Source organism: Apis cerana, linkage group LG14, assembly GCF_029169275.1.
Source record: "Apis cerana isolate GH-2021 linkage group LG14, AcerK_1.0, whole genome shotgun sequence".
NCBI lineage: Eukaryota > Metazoa > Arthropoda > Insecta > Hymenoptera > Apidae > Apis > Apis cerana.
Window position 1 is genome coordinate 2,834,192 of NC_083865.1, and position 16,502 is coordinate 2,850,693.

Sequence of the window (16,502 nt, forward strand, 5' to 3'; positions counted from 1 at the left end):
ATTCTATAGTTTATATTAATTTGAAAATTATAAAATAATAATTGATTGATACTAGAAAAAATTGTAGTTTTTAATGATATGTCATTTAAGGCTTCGTGCAATATAAATTTTGATTTATGTTTATTATATATGACAGTAAAAATGTCAATATAACTTATTGAACAAGAAGAGAAAAAGATTTTTAAGATTGTTCTATAAGAGAGAAGAATAAGTTATTTAAAATATTGATTACAAATTTTGTAAAGTAATGAGAAAGAAGAGTTTGTACTTCATTAGAGTGTCGTGTAAATTATGATGGATTTCATTTTAATTAAATAAGTTCCTCTTGATTAAACTTAAAATATTAACTTTATTAATTTAAAACATCATACTAAAATTGTAATTAAATTGTAATTAATTTTCGAATAACTTAATAACGATATACACGATATATTTCATTAAAATTAATAGCAGCAATAAGTAGATAAAATAAAATATATGGATATTTAAATTGAAAATTATTATTTGATATGAAAAAAAATGTTTCATAGTAAAATTGCATACTATAGAATGGAACATAAATTTAATTATTATTATTAATTTGTACATAACTGTACATAAATCTAAGATTATCTAATAGATAATCTAAGATTAATTTTATCGTGTGGAAAACAAGGAAAGTATAAACAGAATTTTCAAAATTCAAATCATTATAATAAATAATTTATTAAATTATCATATTAAAAAATTCGTTTGTATATCCGTTGCAAACAAATTGATAAAATTAAATATTTTTAAATGATCACGATTCGTTCTCCATACATTCTTCATTCCTTCAAATTTTTCTGTGTAAACGTAACAATTTAACGAATAATAAATATTTCTGTTTTATATGAAAATCTACAACCTTTGCATACTTATTATCGTCGATTCTCTTCTCCATGCAAATTCTTTTTCTCTCTCTTTTACCAGAGAACACGCCGTTCCAAGGCCTTAGAAGGAGGTTAAACGAGTCTTAGGGAAATTTCAGGAAAGCTCGATCCCATCCCTCGATCACCCTTCTTCACATGACCTAACCCCTCGCGCGCACTTAGTCATTCTCCCCTAACCTCGTTTCCACTCGTGCCAGAGGTACAGGATCCAACGAAAAGGGCGTCGTGCGAGGGTGAAACAAAGAGAGACAGCGAGAGAATGGACGAGTGGGTGAAAGAGACACAGAGAGAGAGAGAGAATGAGAGTCTGGTGTAATGCATTGCGAGAAAATACGATATCCGGTGGATTCCTCCGGAGTTTTCCTCCTCTCCATCCTCCATTTTCCTTTCTTCCAGCTTTTCCTTCGTTTCATTTCGTTCAAGAGTAACGCCGACCTTTTGCCATCGTCTCGTGAAGTTACGCAAAGTGATGGAACAGAGGATATTGCGTCTGACGAGAAAAGTAATAAACGTGACTTGTACATGGGGGAAGCTCGAATGCTTTCGTTGTTACGCAAATACGCAGCGTTTATTGCTCTCTTTTCGAATTAATCGGTGATCGATCTAATGATCTAACGAAGATCGGTCAAGTTTGTTTGGATATTTGTTAAGTTGTTTGACCGAATAATGTAATAATGTAATAAAAGGAAATTTGTTAAATGTAATTTTTCAACTTTTGAAATATAAAATGTTGCGGGATGTTATATTGGTGCGATATGAAATAAATTTAACAAAAAAATTAATTTTTCTTTTTGTTAAGAGGAAAAAGTTTCTTTATATTTAATAGGAAATTTTTGGTGATTCGTTTGTGTCTTTAATAATCGATGGAATTCTTAGTTATCAAAGAAATATTATTTTCTCTGACAAAGTACAAGTATTATTGAAATATAATAATTATTTTAAGACTTGTTATTATTATTTATAAGAGATTGATTTTTTTTCAAATTAATCATCGATCCAATTTAACAGGAATTAATTATTATTAGCAAACTTTAACTCGTAATTGATGCAATTTTAGAATATTAATTAACTGTTTAAATAGATTATTAGATATTCATTAATTTAAATAGAATACAACAATTTAATTTAATTACATATTCTAATTAAATATGCGGCATCTTTTATCGAAATATCACACTTCGTTATAAACAATATGATATTTCAACATTCGTACATTATTATTATTATTTAAAATATAGAAATTTCACGTTTTGTATCGTTTTCTGTAGAAGTGTGATAATTATTATTATAATTAATAAATTGTTTATCGTATCGAAACTCTGACAGGGGCTTGAAATCCATAATTACAGGAATAAACCACGCGTAATTAAAACAAGAGTATTTGAGTTGACGATAAGAGAGAAAAGACGGTCACAAAGCGATCGATATCTTCATTAGGATCGAGCTTAGCTCGCTCCAAGGAATTTATTTTGCTTTTGTCTCGAGATAAATTAATTCACTAGTGAACGATTAAATTTATCTTTAAGCGGAGAAAGTATTTGAAGCTTCGTGATCGAGCTTTTGCTCAATTAGAAACTTCATCTCGTATCTTTTTCTTTCTCCTCGATTAATTATTTACAATTGTCATAAGCATCTAGAAGGATATCTTCAGACTCTTCAAATATCAGATTTATTCTCCTTATTTTTTTACTATTTAATAAATAGATATAAAGCAAATAAGATAATTCCAATTAATTCTTATTTTAATGTTTATTTTAGAATAATATATTATTAACTTTTATAATTATTATATCGAAATGACAATTCGATTATTATAAAATACCGATGTCGATATGTGAGTCATCTACAAAAGACGGATTCTTTAATATTTGCGCTAAACTTAATTGTCGAATTATAAGCGTTTTAAGTATATATTATATTAAACGAAACGGAGATAGAACCATCTCATTCTCCATTTCATTCTTCGTCCAATACAAACTTCAAAATAATATTTAAAAAATAAGTTTCAACTGCTATTTTCGTATATTAAATTTTCATTTCCAGAATTTTGATTCTCCAAAAATATTATACATCGTTGTTTGCCCATTAATAATTCAAATTCATAATTCAAAAAATTTCAAATTTGCTTTCATCAAGTATAATAATTAATAATACTCCTCTTTCAAAATTTACATTCTCAATATTTGCACTGTTATCAATGTCGAACATTATCGACGATCTCCGCGCAAAAGTGTTTCGAGAAGAACGCTTCAGAGGGGGACGAAATATTCCGTCTTCGTGGACGATATTTGCCAAGTAATTTTCGGCGTGCAGGTGTTCGACGCCCGGAACGAGGGTCCGGGGCAGTTTTTCACGAATCTTGGACAAGAGACCCACGTGGCCCGCGTAGGCCGTCCCTGAAGGCAGCAGGTGGTGCCCCGTAGCTTCACCTGGACCTTTCGGATTTCAAGCGTTTCCGAATTCATAAATAACGAATTTCCCTCCAACAACGTGGTCTTCTCCATCGAGCTTCCCCGATTCCGCCTCGAAACTGCAACCATGGTATTAATCCATTTGCCACGCTATTCTCGTTCCAATTTATCGAACTCGTTAATCGCCTCGGAATGGGACAATGAGAATTAACGACACGCGAAGCTACTTTCGACTTCCGCCGATGGATTATTGTTATTTTTCCTCCCAGTGTTCCCACGGGAACCGCTCCCCCTCCCCCCTCATTTCAAATTGAATCTCATGGCACTCCGTTTAATCCGTTCCAGAAGGATTTAACGAAATAGGAATCGAACGTTCCTTCGTATCTTATTTCTCGTTATTTCGAACTAAAATATGATATATAATTTATCTCTCAGGTAAACGGCCAATTATCATGGAGAAGTTATTTATCTTCTTTTATGATGACTTTTATGATTGTATGAAAGTATAAAAATTTTAGTTTTTTTATATCATATATGTATACACATTTATATTTGAAAATTATGATTTTAGGAGAAACGATTGTCAATGTCGAGAATCGTTATAAGAAAATTGAAAGTGATTCACGATTTGAAAATTGATTTTTCGAATATTATTACCAGAAACGAAATGTTGGAATTTAAAATTTTTGGAATTTTCAAAAAGACTTTTCCAATAAAATGTTATTTTTCTGAAAAATTTACAAATTTATTTTTTATTTCACAATTTTACTGAAAATTCAGTAAATTTTCCAATAAAGAAATATATTGTACGCTGGAATCTCTGGCATAGAAGTTAGATCTCTCATAGATCAACGAGAAATGTTAATTTCGATTTATTCTCTATTAAAATCTTTAATCTCAAAATTTGCCAATATTCTACCGAGATATACCGATACTCGTACAAAACTTTATACGTTCAATGAAGACAAAAAGGCAATTTCCAGATATCGACGACTTTGATACGATTCCCTTCAGAAAACCTGAAATATTGCACTTCTAATCTTAATGTTTGCTGGTATTCCCGAGGTGTGCCGTTACCTCGACCGCGAAACGATTTGATTTTGATTTGGTCCCTATTGGAAAACGTAGATTGTTGATATATGACTTCAACGTTTATCAGTATTCCCATGGAATATCATTACGTATTAAAAACGGTAGGCGAAAACGTTATTATTCTATCCACGGATAAGTGACAAAATTACATCATATCTTAGTCTTAATTCAGTTTAGTTTCAGTAAATATAGAATGTGTCAACCTCGAAATTTGCAAGTATTCTCAAGGTGCGTTATTATTTCAAACATGTGTGCATTTTGCATGTATTCAGGAAAGACAAAAGAATGTCTTTCTATTCACTAATCCATAATATGTATAAAAGTAGATATGACTGTTAGCTTTGATTCAACGTCTATTGAAAAATAATACAATACTGCATTTGTATGATACGCGTATGTTTGCAATTATTTTCATGTGATACCATTATTTCGAAGAATCGTACAAGTGAAAACAAAAGATTATTCTTCCGTTTATGGATCAATGAAAAATATGGCGCGTGATTCGGTTACTGTTAGAATATCAATAATTTTAAATATTATTTAAGAAAAATGAAATTTTATTTCAATTTAAATCATTATTTCAATTTAGTTTCATATATTATAAATTGGAGCAAGATTGGCAATTTTATATATAATTTTTAAAAATAATTTTTAAAATCAATTAACGATAGATACACATTGATACATTATATAAATTACATTAATATTTAAGATCATATCAATCTTTGGAAGTATTTAAATAAACATTTAAATTTGTTTTTATGTTCGATATGTTCGATTGTCTTTTATTTATTTATTCATTTATTAATTTTAAATTTAATTATTATCTACGCTTTTATGTACTATTTAATGAAATTTGATTAAAATCCAATAATAAATCTTAATTAAAATCTCATCGTCAATTTATAATTATCAATATAATCCCGGTTTATATCATTATTATTCAATAAGTAAGTGCTTATTTTCTACGATATTAATATAGAACGGATTCATTTTTTCACATGGTATTTGAATTAAACTAATTATTAAAAACTTATAAATAGCTAATTATAAGTCTGATGCTTAACCCTAATTAATGTATTAATATCGTTGCTTATCAAACTTGTTTTTAAATTTATTCAAGCATTACTATATCGAACTAGAATATATTTCAAAAACTAGTTTCACAGTGAAATATTATATTATTGGATTGCGCTGTTATTTGCATTTATTATAATTGTAAATTAAAAGACTTTAAAGTATTTTGGTAAATGTTGGTGAATAAAAACGTATTAGATAGATATATAATATATAGAATAACAGATTTATCGATGAAGATTATAAAACAAATAATTTTATTACTTCATATATTTTGTACTTTATTAAATACTGAATGTGAAATCAAATTTGATCCTGAATAACATGTAACATTTTATTAAAATATACCTCAGAATACATCCTTATGTTCTGATCCTTCCAGATATATATCTCATTGATATACATTTTTTGTTTCTCTATAGTATTTCTATATTCCAATTGCAATTTAACTAATTTAAGTCCTTTCTGCATATGCCTAGACTATTGTATCTTTACTCGTTCTACACCCATCAAATATTGAAAATTCATTAAGAACCTTTCTCGCAAATATCAATTCACATGTACACACAGTATATAGATATTTCTCACGCTTGGACTACGTAGTATCTACTACTTACATTTCACGAGACAACATCGAAGGAAAACGTCGCTTCATTCACGATTCACGACCAACTCGTATTTCTAAGATGTCTCGTGTATATACGTGTAAACGTTATCTTGCAGTGACGAGAAAATCGAGCGTGGGTAGTTCACAAGTACGTGAAACATGTCGGATCTCGTTAAACACCTCCATGTTATTCATAGGTGGTGAAGTTACCTTCCGTACCGACCTCGCCAATAGGATGCGCGCGCATATCGTCCTCCGGATACAAGCTGTGTATGTAAGTCTATACAGATGCTCGCAAGGAGCACGAGGAGAACGTTCTTGGTTGCCTCCGTGGTTTTTACCGTGGAACGACAGCTGCTCCTCGAAACCTTGTACCATTTGCTACGAGAGACAAGAGGGGTGGGCTTGTTTTCCGTGGGCAATGTTTAACGAGCCCATCTGGAGATCGCCAGGTTCTTTGGAAAGGGAAGGGAGGAAGCCACGTTCCGAGACACTGATAGCTCTTAAAAATACGTATCGGTTCTTGATCTCCTTCTTTTTGGAGAAAGGCAATGGGACTTTGGGTGCTTCTGTTTCGGTTTCGATAAGCTGATGATGGGTGAAATTTGTTACTGGGTTTCGTGAACATTGTTTTAATTGTTTTATTTTCGATGATTAATATAACTGCAAGATTTATTTGTAAATTTGTTTTTTCAAAGTTATTTCTTGTTTTTTTCTTGGTTTTTATATTTTTTTGTAGAAGAAAATAAAAAGATACGTGAAATGTCTTTCATGATGATGAGTGAAATTTGTTACTGAATTTCATAGATTTTGTTTCAATTCTTTTTTTCGCGTTTGTCTTTTTCAAGTTTTTGTTGTTTTTGAAAGAAGATGCAAAAGAATTTCTGGTTTTGGCTTTAATATAAGTCAATGATGAATGAAATTTCTTAATTTTTATTATTGATATAATTATTTCTCTATTAATTAAAAATTTCATGAGAGATGAATGAAATTGATTCTATTAACTTGAGTAACTTGAGTAAATTCATTATAATGTATTATCATACCTTCAATAATTTATAATAATATCCAAACATATTATAAGTTTTTTTCATATTAGCTATATCATTTATTTCTTTCTCTATATTTTATTATAGAATAGACAATATACATACATAATAACAGTGATATTATTTAATTTTTTATACATTTTATTCTTAATAACAATTTTATTCTTATTTTTGAGATTAAACATTTAATTCCATGAAAATGAATTGCATTATTAGCATAATGGCGAGGATGACTGTGATCCTGATGTTAAGATCAATCGATAATGTGCTCTGAATTTACAGCTTCTCCCCGGAGAATGGACATATCGATTTATGTATGGGTGGTTTCGAACATTTCACAGTGTCCTGTATAATTTGTAGGTACATAAATACGAGTGCACTTAAATTCACAAAGTCATCGGTGCGCTGCTGTGTTCTTTTCTCCTATGTCGATATTTACTATACCACTACATGTTTCTCATAAATTTTATTACCCCTTGTCAGCCCCCTATTACCGGGGAAAGACGCTTGAATTTTGCGCCAATAAGTGTCAGAACTGACGCCATTATATTATTCATCTTTTAACACGTTAACTTGGTTGATTTTTTGGCAAGAAAGTTTATTTTGATGCGATATTAAAATTTCATAAACGTGAACAATAGTTTTTATATCTTATTTTTGTAAAAAGAGTTAATAAGAAGTAATTATCACACAAACTTAGCTAAATAGTTCGTGTTTTTCTTTGATGGTAATCATCGACTTTGTCAAAAGATTTCGTCGAGCAAATCCTTTGATCAATTTGTTTGTCATGAATTATAGAATTCTATAATTTTATATATTTTTTATAATTATATTGTTATTTATTTTTTAATTACTACAGTGATTTATTCCATCCCCTTAAAAAAAAGAGTTAAGAGTATAAAATATATTTTAGACACTTTATTTTCATTTTTCGTAAATATTATTATTTTATTTTTATTTTTAACTCGCAATTTTTTGATCGCATTTTTATATTTTTATATTTTTATATGATCAAAAGTGTAAATTGTGTAAATTTTGAAATATTTTTATATTGTGCTTAACAACCTTTGAAAGCTATTTCACAAATGTATTAACACCCTGTACATATACATCTCTTCGTTCTATCTTATGACATATTTTTCACCTTTTCATCATCTTTCAAACGTACAATTTATCCTTCTTACATCAGCCAACTTTAGTAAAATAACGAGCCAAATTTAATTCCAAAGAGCGTATGGACCAAAAAGTTGGCCAGCAATTTCCTTCCTCCCACCTTTTAAAAATCAGCCTGCTCTTTCTGACAGCCACGAGGGTTAGAACCAGACAAAGGGGATAAGAAATTCGCGAAAGCTGATTCACGCTGTTGTCGAAAGTCCAAAGAGACACAAGAGGAGTCCGACGAAGGATATACGCGTGGTGCATTATTCAAGTCGGATCCATCCTTTTCTCCTTTTCCTCTTGCTCTTCTCTCCTTCTTTCTCTTCCCCTCCCCACCCTTCCTCTAACATTCTCGTCTCTTGAACTCTCCGTTTTCGACGGTTCAAACCTCTCGTTCGTACAGAATTTCAGCAGCTTATTGGAAAAGCATTGGCTCGAGCTGGCATCGCGCCTCGTTGCCACTTTCTACTCGAGATAAGGGTTGGAGAGAAGATCGAGGAAGTCGAGAGGTCTCGAACAGCTTGAGAATTAGCGGAGAGTGTCTTGCAGTGCCGATAACGCAAATCTTATTGGCGGAGGAATTAGTTTTACCGGGATATGCCCAATTTGTTGTTTGCCGTTCGATTAGCTGGCCATGGGGTGTGATAGAAAAATAAATAACGTAATATTGTAATAAAGTAAAGAATTATTCTTATATTAATCTGTGCAACGTTATTATATTGGATATTTAATTGTTAAGAGTTGTAATTAGATAGGTTGTGTTATTTATTTGATTATAAAAATGAATTCAAGAGAATTTCTTCCTGAAAAAGAATGTCATGAGATTTTTTTGATCAATACTCATTCTTCTAAGATTCTTCTTTTGGATTATTATATAATCATCTACAAAATTTAGAAATAGAAATTGTTGAAGAGTTTTTCTCTTTAAAAAAAGAATTTATTTCTGTTATTTGAAATAAAAAAAGATTAAGTCGATATTTTCGAATCTTTATAATGAATAATTCTAATTGTAAATTTTTAAGAAATTCCATGAAGTATCTTTATATTCGCAAATTATTTGAAAAGTTCGAGAGAAAATAAAATTAGATAAAATTAGCTTCCAATACAAAAAAATCATTATTTTCTATAAATATCTCAACTTCATAAGAAGATGAACCACTTGTCATTTCATTGTTGAATCTTCTTTTTGTTGAAAATATCACAGCAAAAATGTATGCTCAAAAAAAATCATTAATTCATAATATAAGCAGCTATTTATTATAATTTATTATTTCCCTTATCAAGCTCGATTCATATCTTGTTTCGATAAAAATATTTACTCTCTGATAAAAAGATATACATCACATTTTATTGTCACATTGAAACAATAACACGTGAAAATACTATCTTCGAATAAATATTTTTAAATAAAATAAAAATAATAAAATAGAATAACGTAAAATTACTGACTGATTATTCCTTTATGTTTCAGGTACGTATATGCCAATCTCTTTTCAACATCTCTTTCAAGAAAGCTAGAATTTTAAATTTTAAGAAGCTGATATACTCTAGATATACATATGGTGAGTGTGATCCATTCAAGAAGTTTCGTTTCAATGAAAAAAAATTCTTCAGCTTTTCCTCTCATTTTTCAATTCATACGTATTCTCATATCCCAGGTAAGGTAAAAGATTGAAAAGTATAATACGAAACGAATCGCTCTAAATCACAACAAGATTCGAACTAACAAGATGGCTTTTAATTAAATAAATAAAAAAGAAAGATTTCTCTATGCTTTTTTATTTTGATTCTTATTACGAAGAAATTTGTTAATTATTAATAATTTAGAAATTGAATTAATTTTGATATAAGAAAATGACATAAACAAGTGATTCTTTGAAACTGAAAAAATTTAAAGGGTCTTAATTGAATAATCAAAATTACAATGGAGGATTGATGACATAGGAAGTTTAATAGTTTCTTCGAAACATTTATCAAAGCAATTGACTATTTTTTTCTTTATAGCGCTATTTCATTCATTACTCCAAATCTATAAGAATTATCAATTCAAGAAGTCAAAAAATTTTAAAATGCAATTCTTTATTAAAAGTTTCTCTAATTTTCTTAGCTTTCTAATTCCTTTACTTTCTTTTAAAAGAAAGTTTTTTAATTGGGGAATTATTTAAATGAATTGGAAGACATTCGTATCTCTATCTAAATGATAAATTTATTTCTCTTGCTAATTCTCCAATTATTATACACTTTTTTCGAATTTAAATTTATATAACGACACGCGATGAAATTCTAATATTTCAATTATTAATACAAAAATTTCTTTTCCTTCAAATCTCGGGTAAACAATATCTCTACATTCACCAACACTAGAGCAAATCTTACCAACATATTTTTCCAAAGAAACTCTCACGATGATTGCTCCCTTTTATTTTATAGTATCAAATATTCATGATACAGCTAAAATACTATTAAATGACGTGTCACATTTGAAACCGAGAATATATTAATAATCTCTAGAATAAATTAATCTAAACGAAACTAATTTTACAAATATGATCGCTATCTTTAAATCCTCGAGGAATAAAAAAAATTACTCAGCTAGGAAGTGACCTGGATTGAAGAAGACACGAGATGAAACGAAAAAAAAAAAAAAGAAAAGAAAAGAAAAAAATACCATAAATACGTGAATTCGTGTACGATAGTAACGCAACTTGTAACGCGTGGAAACATAATGCACGTCGTGGAGAGAATGATCAAGAGAGACAATGGCCGCCATTCGATCCGCGGTATCGTCGTTACATTAACACTGGAAAAATGTATACCAGAGGCGCGAATGAAATGTTCCGTGTGTGTACATTCGTGAATGCAAACTGACACGGGTGTGCACCCACAATAATGTATTGTTTGGCGTCAGGTAGTGGATATCGTGAACCGGTCTCGGCTCAGGTGTTTGGTGTTCTGCAATGTTACTCTTCTTTTTTTTCTCTCTCTTTTTTCTATTATTTTCCTTCTCTCTCACTTTCTTTTATTTTATTCCATTTTATTTATTTTTTTTTCCTCTCCTTCCTCTTTTTGTTTTGTTACAAGATATGTGTATATTCACCTTCGTTTTAAAACCGAAACATCTGCGCCTCAAAGGGCGACTCAGTTTAATTAAAAGCCGCAAGGATTCGTCCCGGCTTTTATATTAAAGATATACATTTTCTAGCTTTTCCCAATTGCACTTCAACGTCGTTAATCAAATAATATGACCGGTTGTTGTCAATGTCTTATTCTCAATTTCTGCGAACGAGTTTTTTGTTTGCCCTTTTTTCTCTAAACGATTATCGATTCTGCGTGATTGTTATACTTTTGGAAGAATATAGGATGAAAGAGATATTTTCTGTAATGAATTGAAATTTTTATCCTGATTTCATTTAGTTTCTCAGTGATCATTCTATTTCGATAATGATTCTTCGATTGTTTTAGCATTACGAATTTTAATTTTTTAATTATTATCCTAATAATAATTTCGTAAGAATAAATCATTTCAATGTTTACGTAAAGAATAATAGTAATTCCTCGATTATTCTATTTCTATTTAATTATTTCATTGTTTTCAAAATATTTAATTTGTGTATTAATGATAATACATTTATTAACTTCAATCTATTATATCTTATTTATTGTTATTTTATAACAATAATTTTTATATATTCAATTAGTTTATCACATCTAATTTGTATTTCAAACACTTTCTCAAAGAAAAAAACATTAATCTCGATCATTATTAAAAAAATGTTGAATTGAAGAAACTATCAACTGTTATTAACCTCTTCATTATCATATAAACTCTTACCTCGGATATTCAGATTTAAACAGATTTTGAAATCATACATTCACATCAGATATATCTATATTCAACAAACTATAACAAAAATAAAATTCCCGATAAAACACATTGAATAATACAAATAAACACAAACGAAATCATTACGGAACCTGATAACCATCAACATCAACAAACATGAAACAAAATCCTTGGACGACACACTCCCTAATTATCATTCACCCGAAAGAGAAAAGCCGCGATTCATCGAATTCTATCCGTCTCGAATGGTGGACGAGAGGCAGGCAAAAACCGGGTCGAATAATGACGATAATAACCTTAATAATAACTCGGTGTACCTCGGCCGTTCCTTACTCCCCGACAGCAGGTAACCCTGCCACGATCCAGAGCCGTAGCTCGGGTGCTTCTGGAAACGAGGGGACTCCCCCACCACGCGGAGGGCCCGATGTAGGGCCCAGTCAGGTCGGCCGACATCATCTCGCCTCCGCTGTCCTCAGTCGTCGACGAACCGGTGCCCGTGCCGTGCGCCACTGTGTACCGTTTAAACCGTTTTCCTTTTCATCCATGGTGTGTACCCTTTATCGTGCCGTTCCTCGTCTCGTTCGATATTTACACGGTGACGATTTGTACGCGGTTTAACAGTGCGGATCGATTTCCCTACGATCGTGAAAGAGGTACGTGAGGCGAATATACGAAACGGGTGGAGAAAACCGAATGAAGGTTCGAGAGCTTTGAAAAGGTCTCCTTGGCGTGTATTTTAACAGAGGAGAAAAAGAGAGAGAGAGAGAGATCCAATTAATCTTTCTAACGGAATTCGGCTTGGGGCAACGTATCGTACATGGAATTTTTTCATGGTTCGTTTGCTCGAATTTTCTTCGTTCGAAAATTGCCTTCCTACAACGTGTAATGAAATACGTGTTCGATAAATTTCTCGAAATCCGAGTCTTTTTCGTTGTCCACCGTCGGTGGTTTTTTGGTTTTGACGTTTAATTTCGCTCGATTCCAAGATTCCGTGTCGATTAGTTTGTTGGTTTTTCGATCAGAGATGGAAGGGTGAAACGAATATGCGGTTTTTTTTTAGAATTTTTGTTTTTTCGTAAATTGGACAAATAGTAAAATTCAAGTTTATCCTGAATTTTTTTTATCTTCGAGGAAACGATTTTCTAAATAATACTTACTATATATATATAGTCTATGTTTGAGGATTTAATTTTATTATTCAATTTTTGATTTTAATTCTTTGATAATGTTCAATAAAATGATTCGATTGAAAATCTTTCGACGAAAGAATAAAGAATTTTGAAAGAATTGAAAAATTCTTCATCAAATACACTGAGCCTAATACATAAAATGAAATATACAGTTTCTGATAATATTAGATAATTTAAAAAAAAAATTGTAACAATCCTGAAAATTATTTTGAAATCTCGCTTTGAATGTTCTGTTTCGAATGAGTTACTTAAAATAATTTTTCTTCTCTTTTTTTTTTTTTTATGTTCCATTTAAAACTTTTTTACGATTTTCAAAAACGTATAATATCGTTTTAATCTTAGAAATGTTTCAAGGGCAATTTTCTTCGAGCGTGAAAATTTTCTATACAACGTATAAACTGCATTTCGTATATAAGTCGTCGAGTTTCCTTCTCGACGTGTGCAGGATCGTATAGTCCAAGTGCAAACGTAGGCGTTCTACTCATGTGTCTTAAACTCGTTTCGAATTGTGTATATCAGAAACGAGAATCTTCAGCGAAATGGCTCTCCCTAAAGTCGATCTTTCGAATAATCTTATTCAAACGTTATAAAGATAATTGCAATCATTCTACGTTTAATTAAATGTGAAAAATTTTATCAAATCATAGAACCTTATTATTACTTATACATTTTTATGTTTTCGACATAAAAAAATTGAAATGCGTATAATAATTTTTAAAATTTTATCATGGTGTTAATATTGAAGCGTTCTTTAAAAGTTTTTGGAAGATATTGCTTCGAAAGATATTTTATGTGAAAAAATGAACAGAAGTTACATCGATCGATTCCATTAATTGGAAAATAGTGTAAAGTGCAATTTTACAGTTATAAAGTGCCGTTTTTCTTTTTCTTTTTAAGTGAAACAACAATTCTGTTATCAACGTTTGTGATCTTTTATGAGAAAACGATTGAGGAAATCAGAGAAAAAATTTGTACAAGTGAATGAAATTTTTAAATTCTTCTGGGACGAATTTATCGAAGCTAAGAGAAAGAGAAAAAGTTATCATAAATATTAAACGAGACGGATTATATGGAAAAAGATTTTGAAACATCTGAAAAGAGTAAACGTAAATATATCTGATCATTATTTTCATATCTTGCGAAATCACATTTGAATCGAACGAAAATTAAAATTATACTTACATTATCAAAAAATCGATAGAAAAATATTTAAATCTTTTATATTTCCAGTTTCTATTCTCGGAGAAAAAAGTGACAAAATTTTTATCTTTATAAAAATTATAAATGCAATAATTTATAATACAAATTTTTGCATCTTCTTTACACGCATTGTATTTATTTCGTTCTTAAAAATACATTTATTATTTACATCATTATTCCCTCCTAAATTAAATCCAGAGCTTTCAACATTGATTTCAATGATGATTAAAAATGTATATCATAGAATCGACGTGGCAGGGATGTACGCGTACCTGTCTTGCTTATCCACTCTGGTTACAAAGAAGACGTATCGGAAATGTTGAGTTTTTTTTATTTGCTCGAGGCAAATATTAGTCGAATATGAGCATGTTTGCAATCTTATACGTTGCGACGAAATACAACGGCGGATTTGTTTGAGGATGGCACGCATTTTAAAAAGAAGATACTGTCTAATTGGCATATCGTTTCATAATATTTGATCGAACGTTCCATTCTGTTTATATTCGAATGAAAATATCATGGTGGCATAATCGATAGAAAATTTATTGTAACAAATCGATTTGCAAAATTGAAATGGACGAAACCGCAAGATGAATATATACGTAAATATTAGTATTTTTCTCGTTTTTTTTCTCCCCCCTTTTCTTTCTTCTTTTTAACGCGCACACGGAATGAAGTGGCTTGGGATGTTTGCTTTATCTCGATCGATTTCAATCTTGTTACCAGGATTAACAATGCATCTCGTGATTTTTTTTTCTTTTTTCTTTTCTCTCTTTAATCAATGAAAACGGTGTACCATGGTGTAATCTCATCCTGGCTGCAGGATTCGGTTACGCCCCGATACGTTTTAACGGCGTGGCACGAATCGTGCTTTCGAGTGAAACGTTATTATTTACGGTCCATCCACTTCAAGAAATCTTCTTCTTGGAACAATCGAGGTTGTGGGATGACAAAAAATATGATGGTCCGTAATTTGTAAGTTATAGATATTCCTTTTTTTTTAGAAAGGAAATTTTCAATCAAGATATTTCAATTATCAAGCGGACGATAAAATATTTTCCGAGGAGAGAGAATTTTGAATTTACTCTTTTTAATTGTTTGAAACGTAAATTGAGTATGCGTACTTTAACATCTCTGTCGAAAGAAATTCGAGTCATTTGATCGAATTTTGAAAGAGTTATTTATCCATGGCTCACGTGGAAAATATTTTTATACTTCTTAAAGAAGAAATGTTAATTTTTTATCTTTAATGAATTATATATAAAAGAAATTTTCAAGAAAATTTTGAACAATTCTGAAAATTTGGGGATCCCATCCCCCTCTTAAATCTTTCATCGACTTGAATTGCATACAAGTTTCGTTAAAACCAGAATTTTCCAATTAAATGAATTCCCCTATAAAATAATAGTATTCAAATACTTTTTTAGTTTAGCCATTATATCAATGCCACCCTCTTGTTTCATCATTATCATTTGCGTGGCAAGATTCTCTTCCGCCAGATGGGACACAAGTGGATTCATAAAACGGAAGCGAGTTAATGGTACAAGGACATTTTTTTCATTTAATATTCCTCAACGATATCATTCGCGTAAACCCTTGATTTTTAATTGATAATTACACGTCTAGATTTTATTGTTCAGGATCTTAGTTTCTGTGACGTCTTTGAACGATCGATTGTAAAAAAGAAACAAGTTTTGGTATATAATAAATACCGAAACTTATTTAATTAATACTTTATTATTAATATGTCATTTTTAAATTTATTCTTCAAAAATGTTTCACGAATATATTGAAATTCTGTACCCATACAAGTTTCTAAAAAATATATACAACAAATTCGCAATACAGAACGTATAACGAAGCATTCTAATCTTACACCATTCGTACAAGAGATAAAATAAAAAAATAAAACATTTTATAATACGTTAATTGATAGAGTTGATTCGACTGAAAATATAATTTC

General features: G+C 30.3%; 1 protein-coding gene across 21 annotated transcripts in view; it reads left to right on the top strand.

Moving 5' to 3' along the window:
* Positions 1–16,502, top strand: part of LOC108004431 (kazrin) — a 166,854-nt gene that overhangs the window by 54,004 nt on the left and 96,348 nt on the right. The window contains exon 1 of one of the 21 annotated variants that reach the window (XM_062085227.1): positions 12,612–12,802. The exons of the other annotated variants lie outside the window; for them this stretch is intronic. The gene's annotated coding sequence lies outside the window, so the exon portion shown is untranslated. Of the gene's footprint in view, positions 1–12,611; positions 12,803–16,502 lie in introns of those variants that run through there. 21 annotated transcript variants of the gene reach the window in all.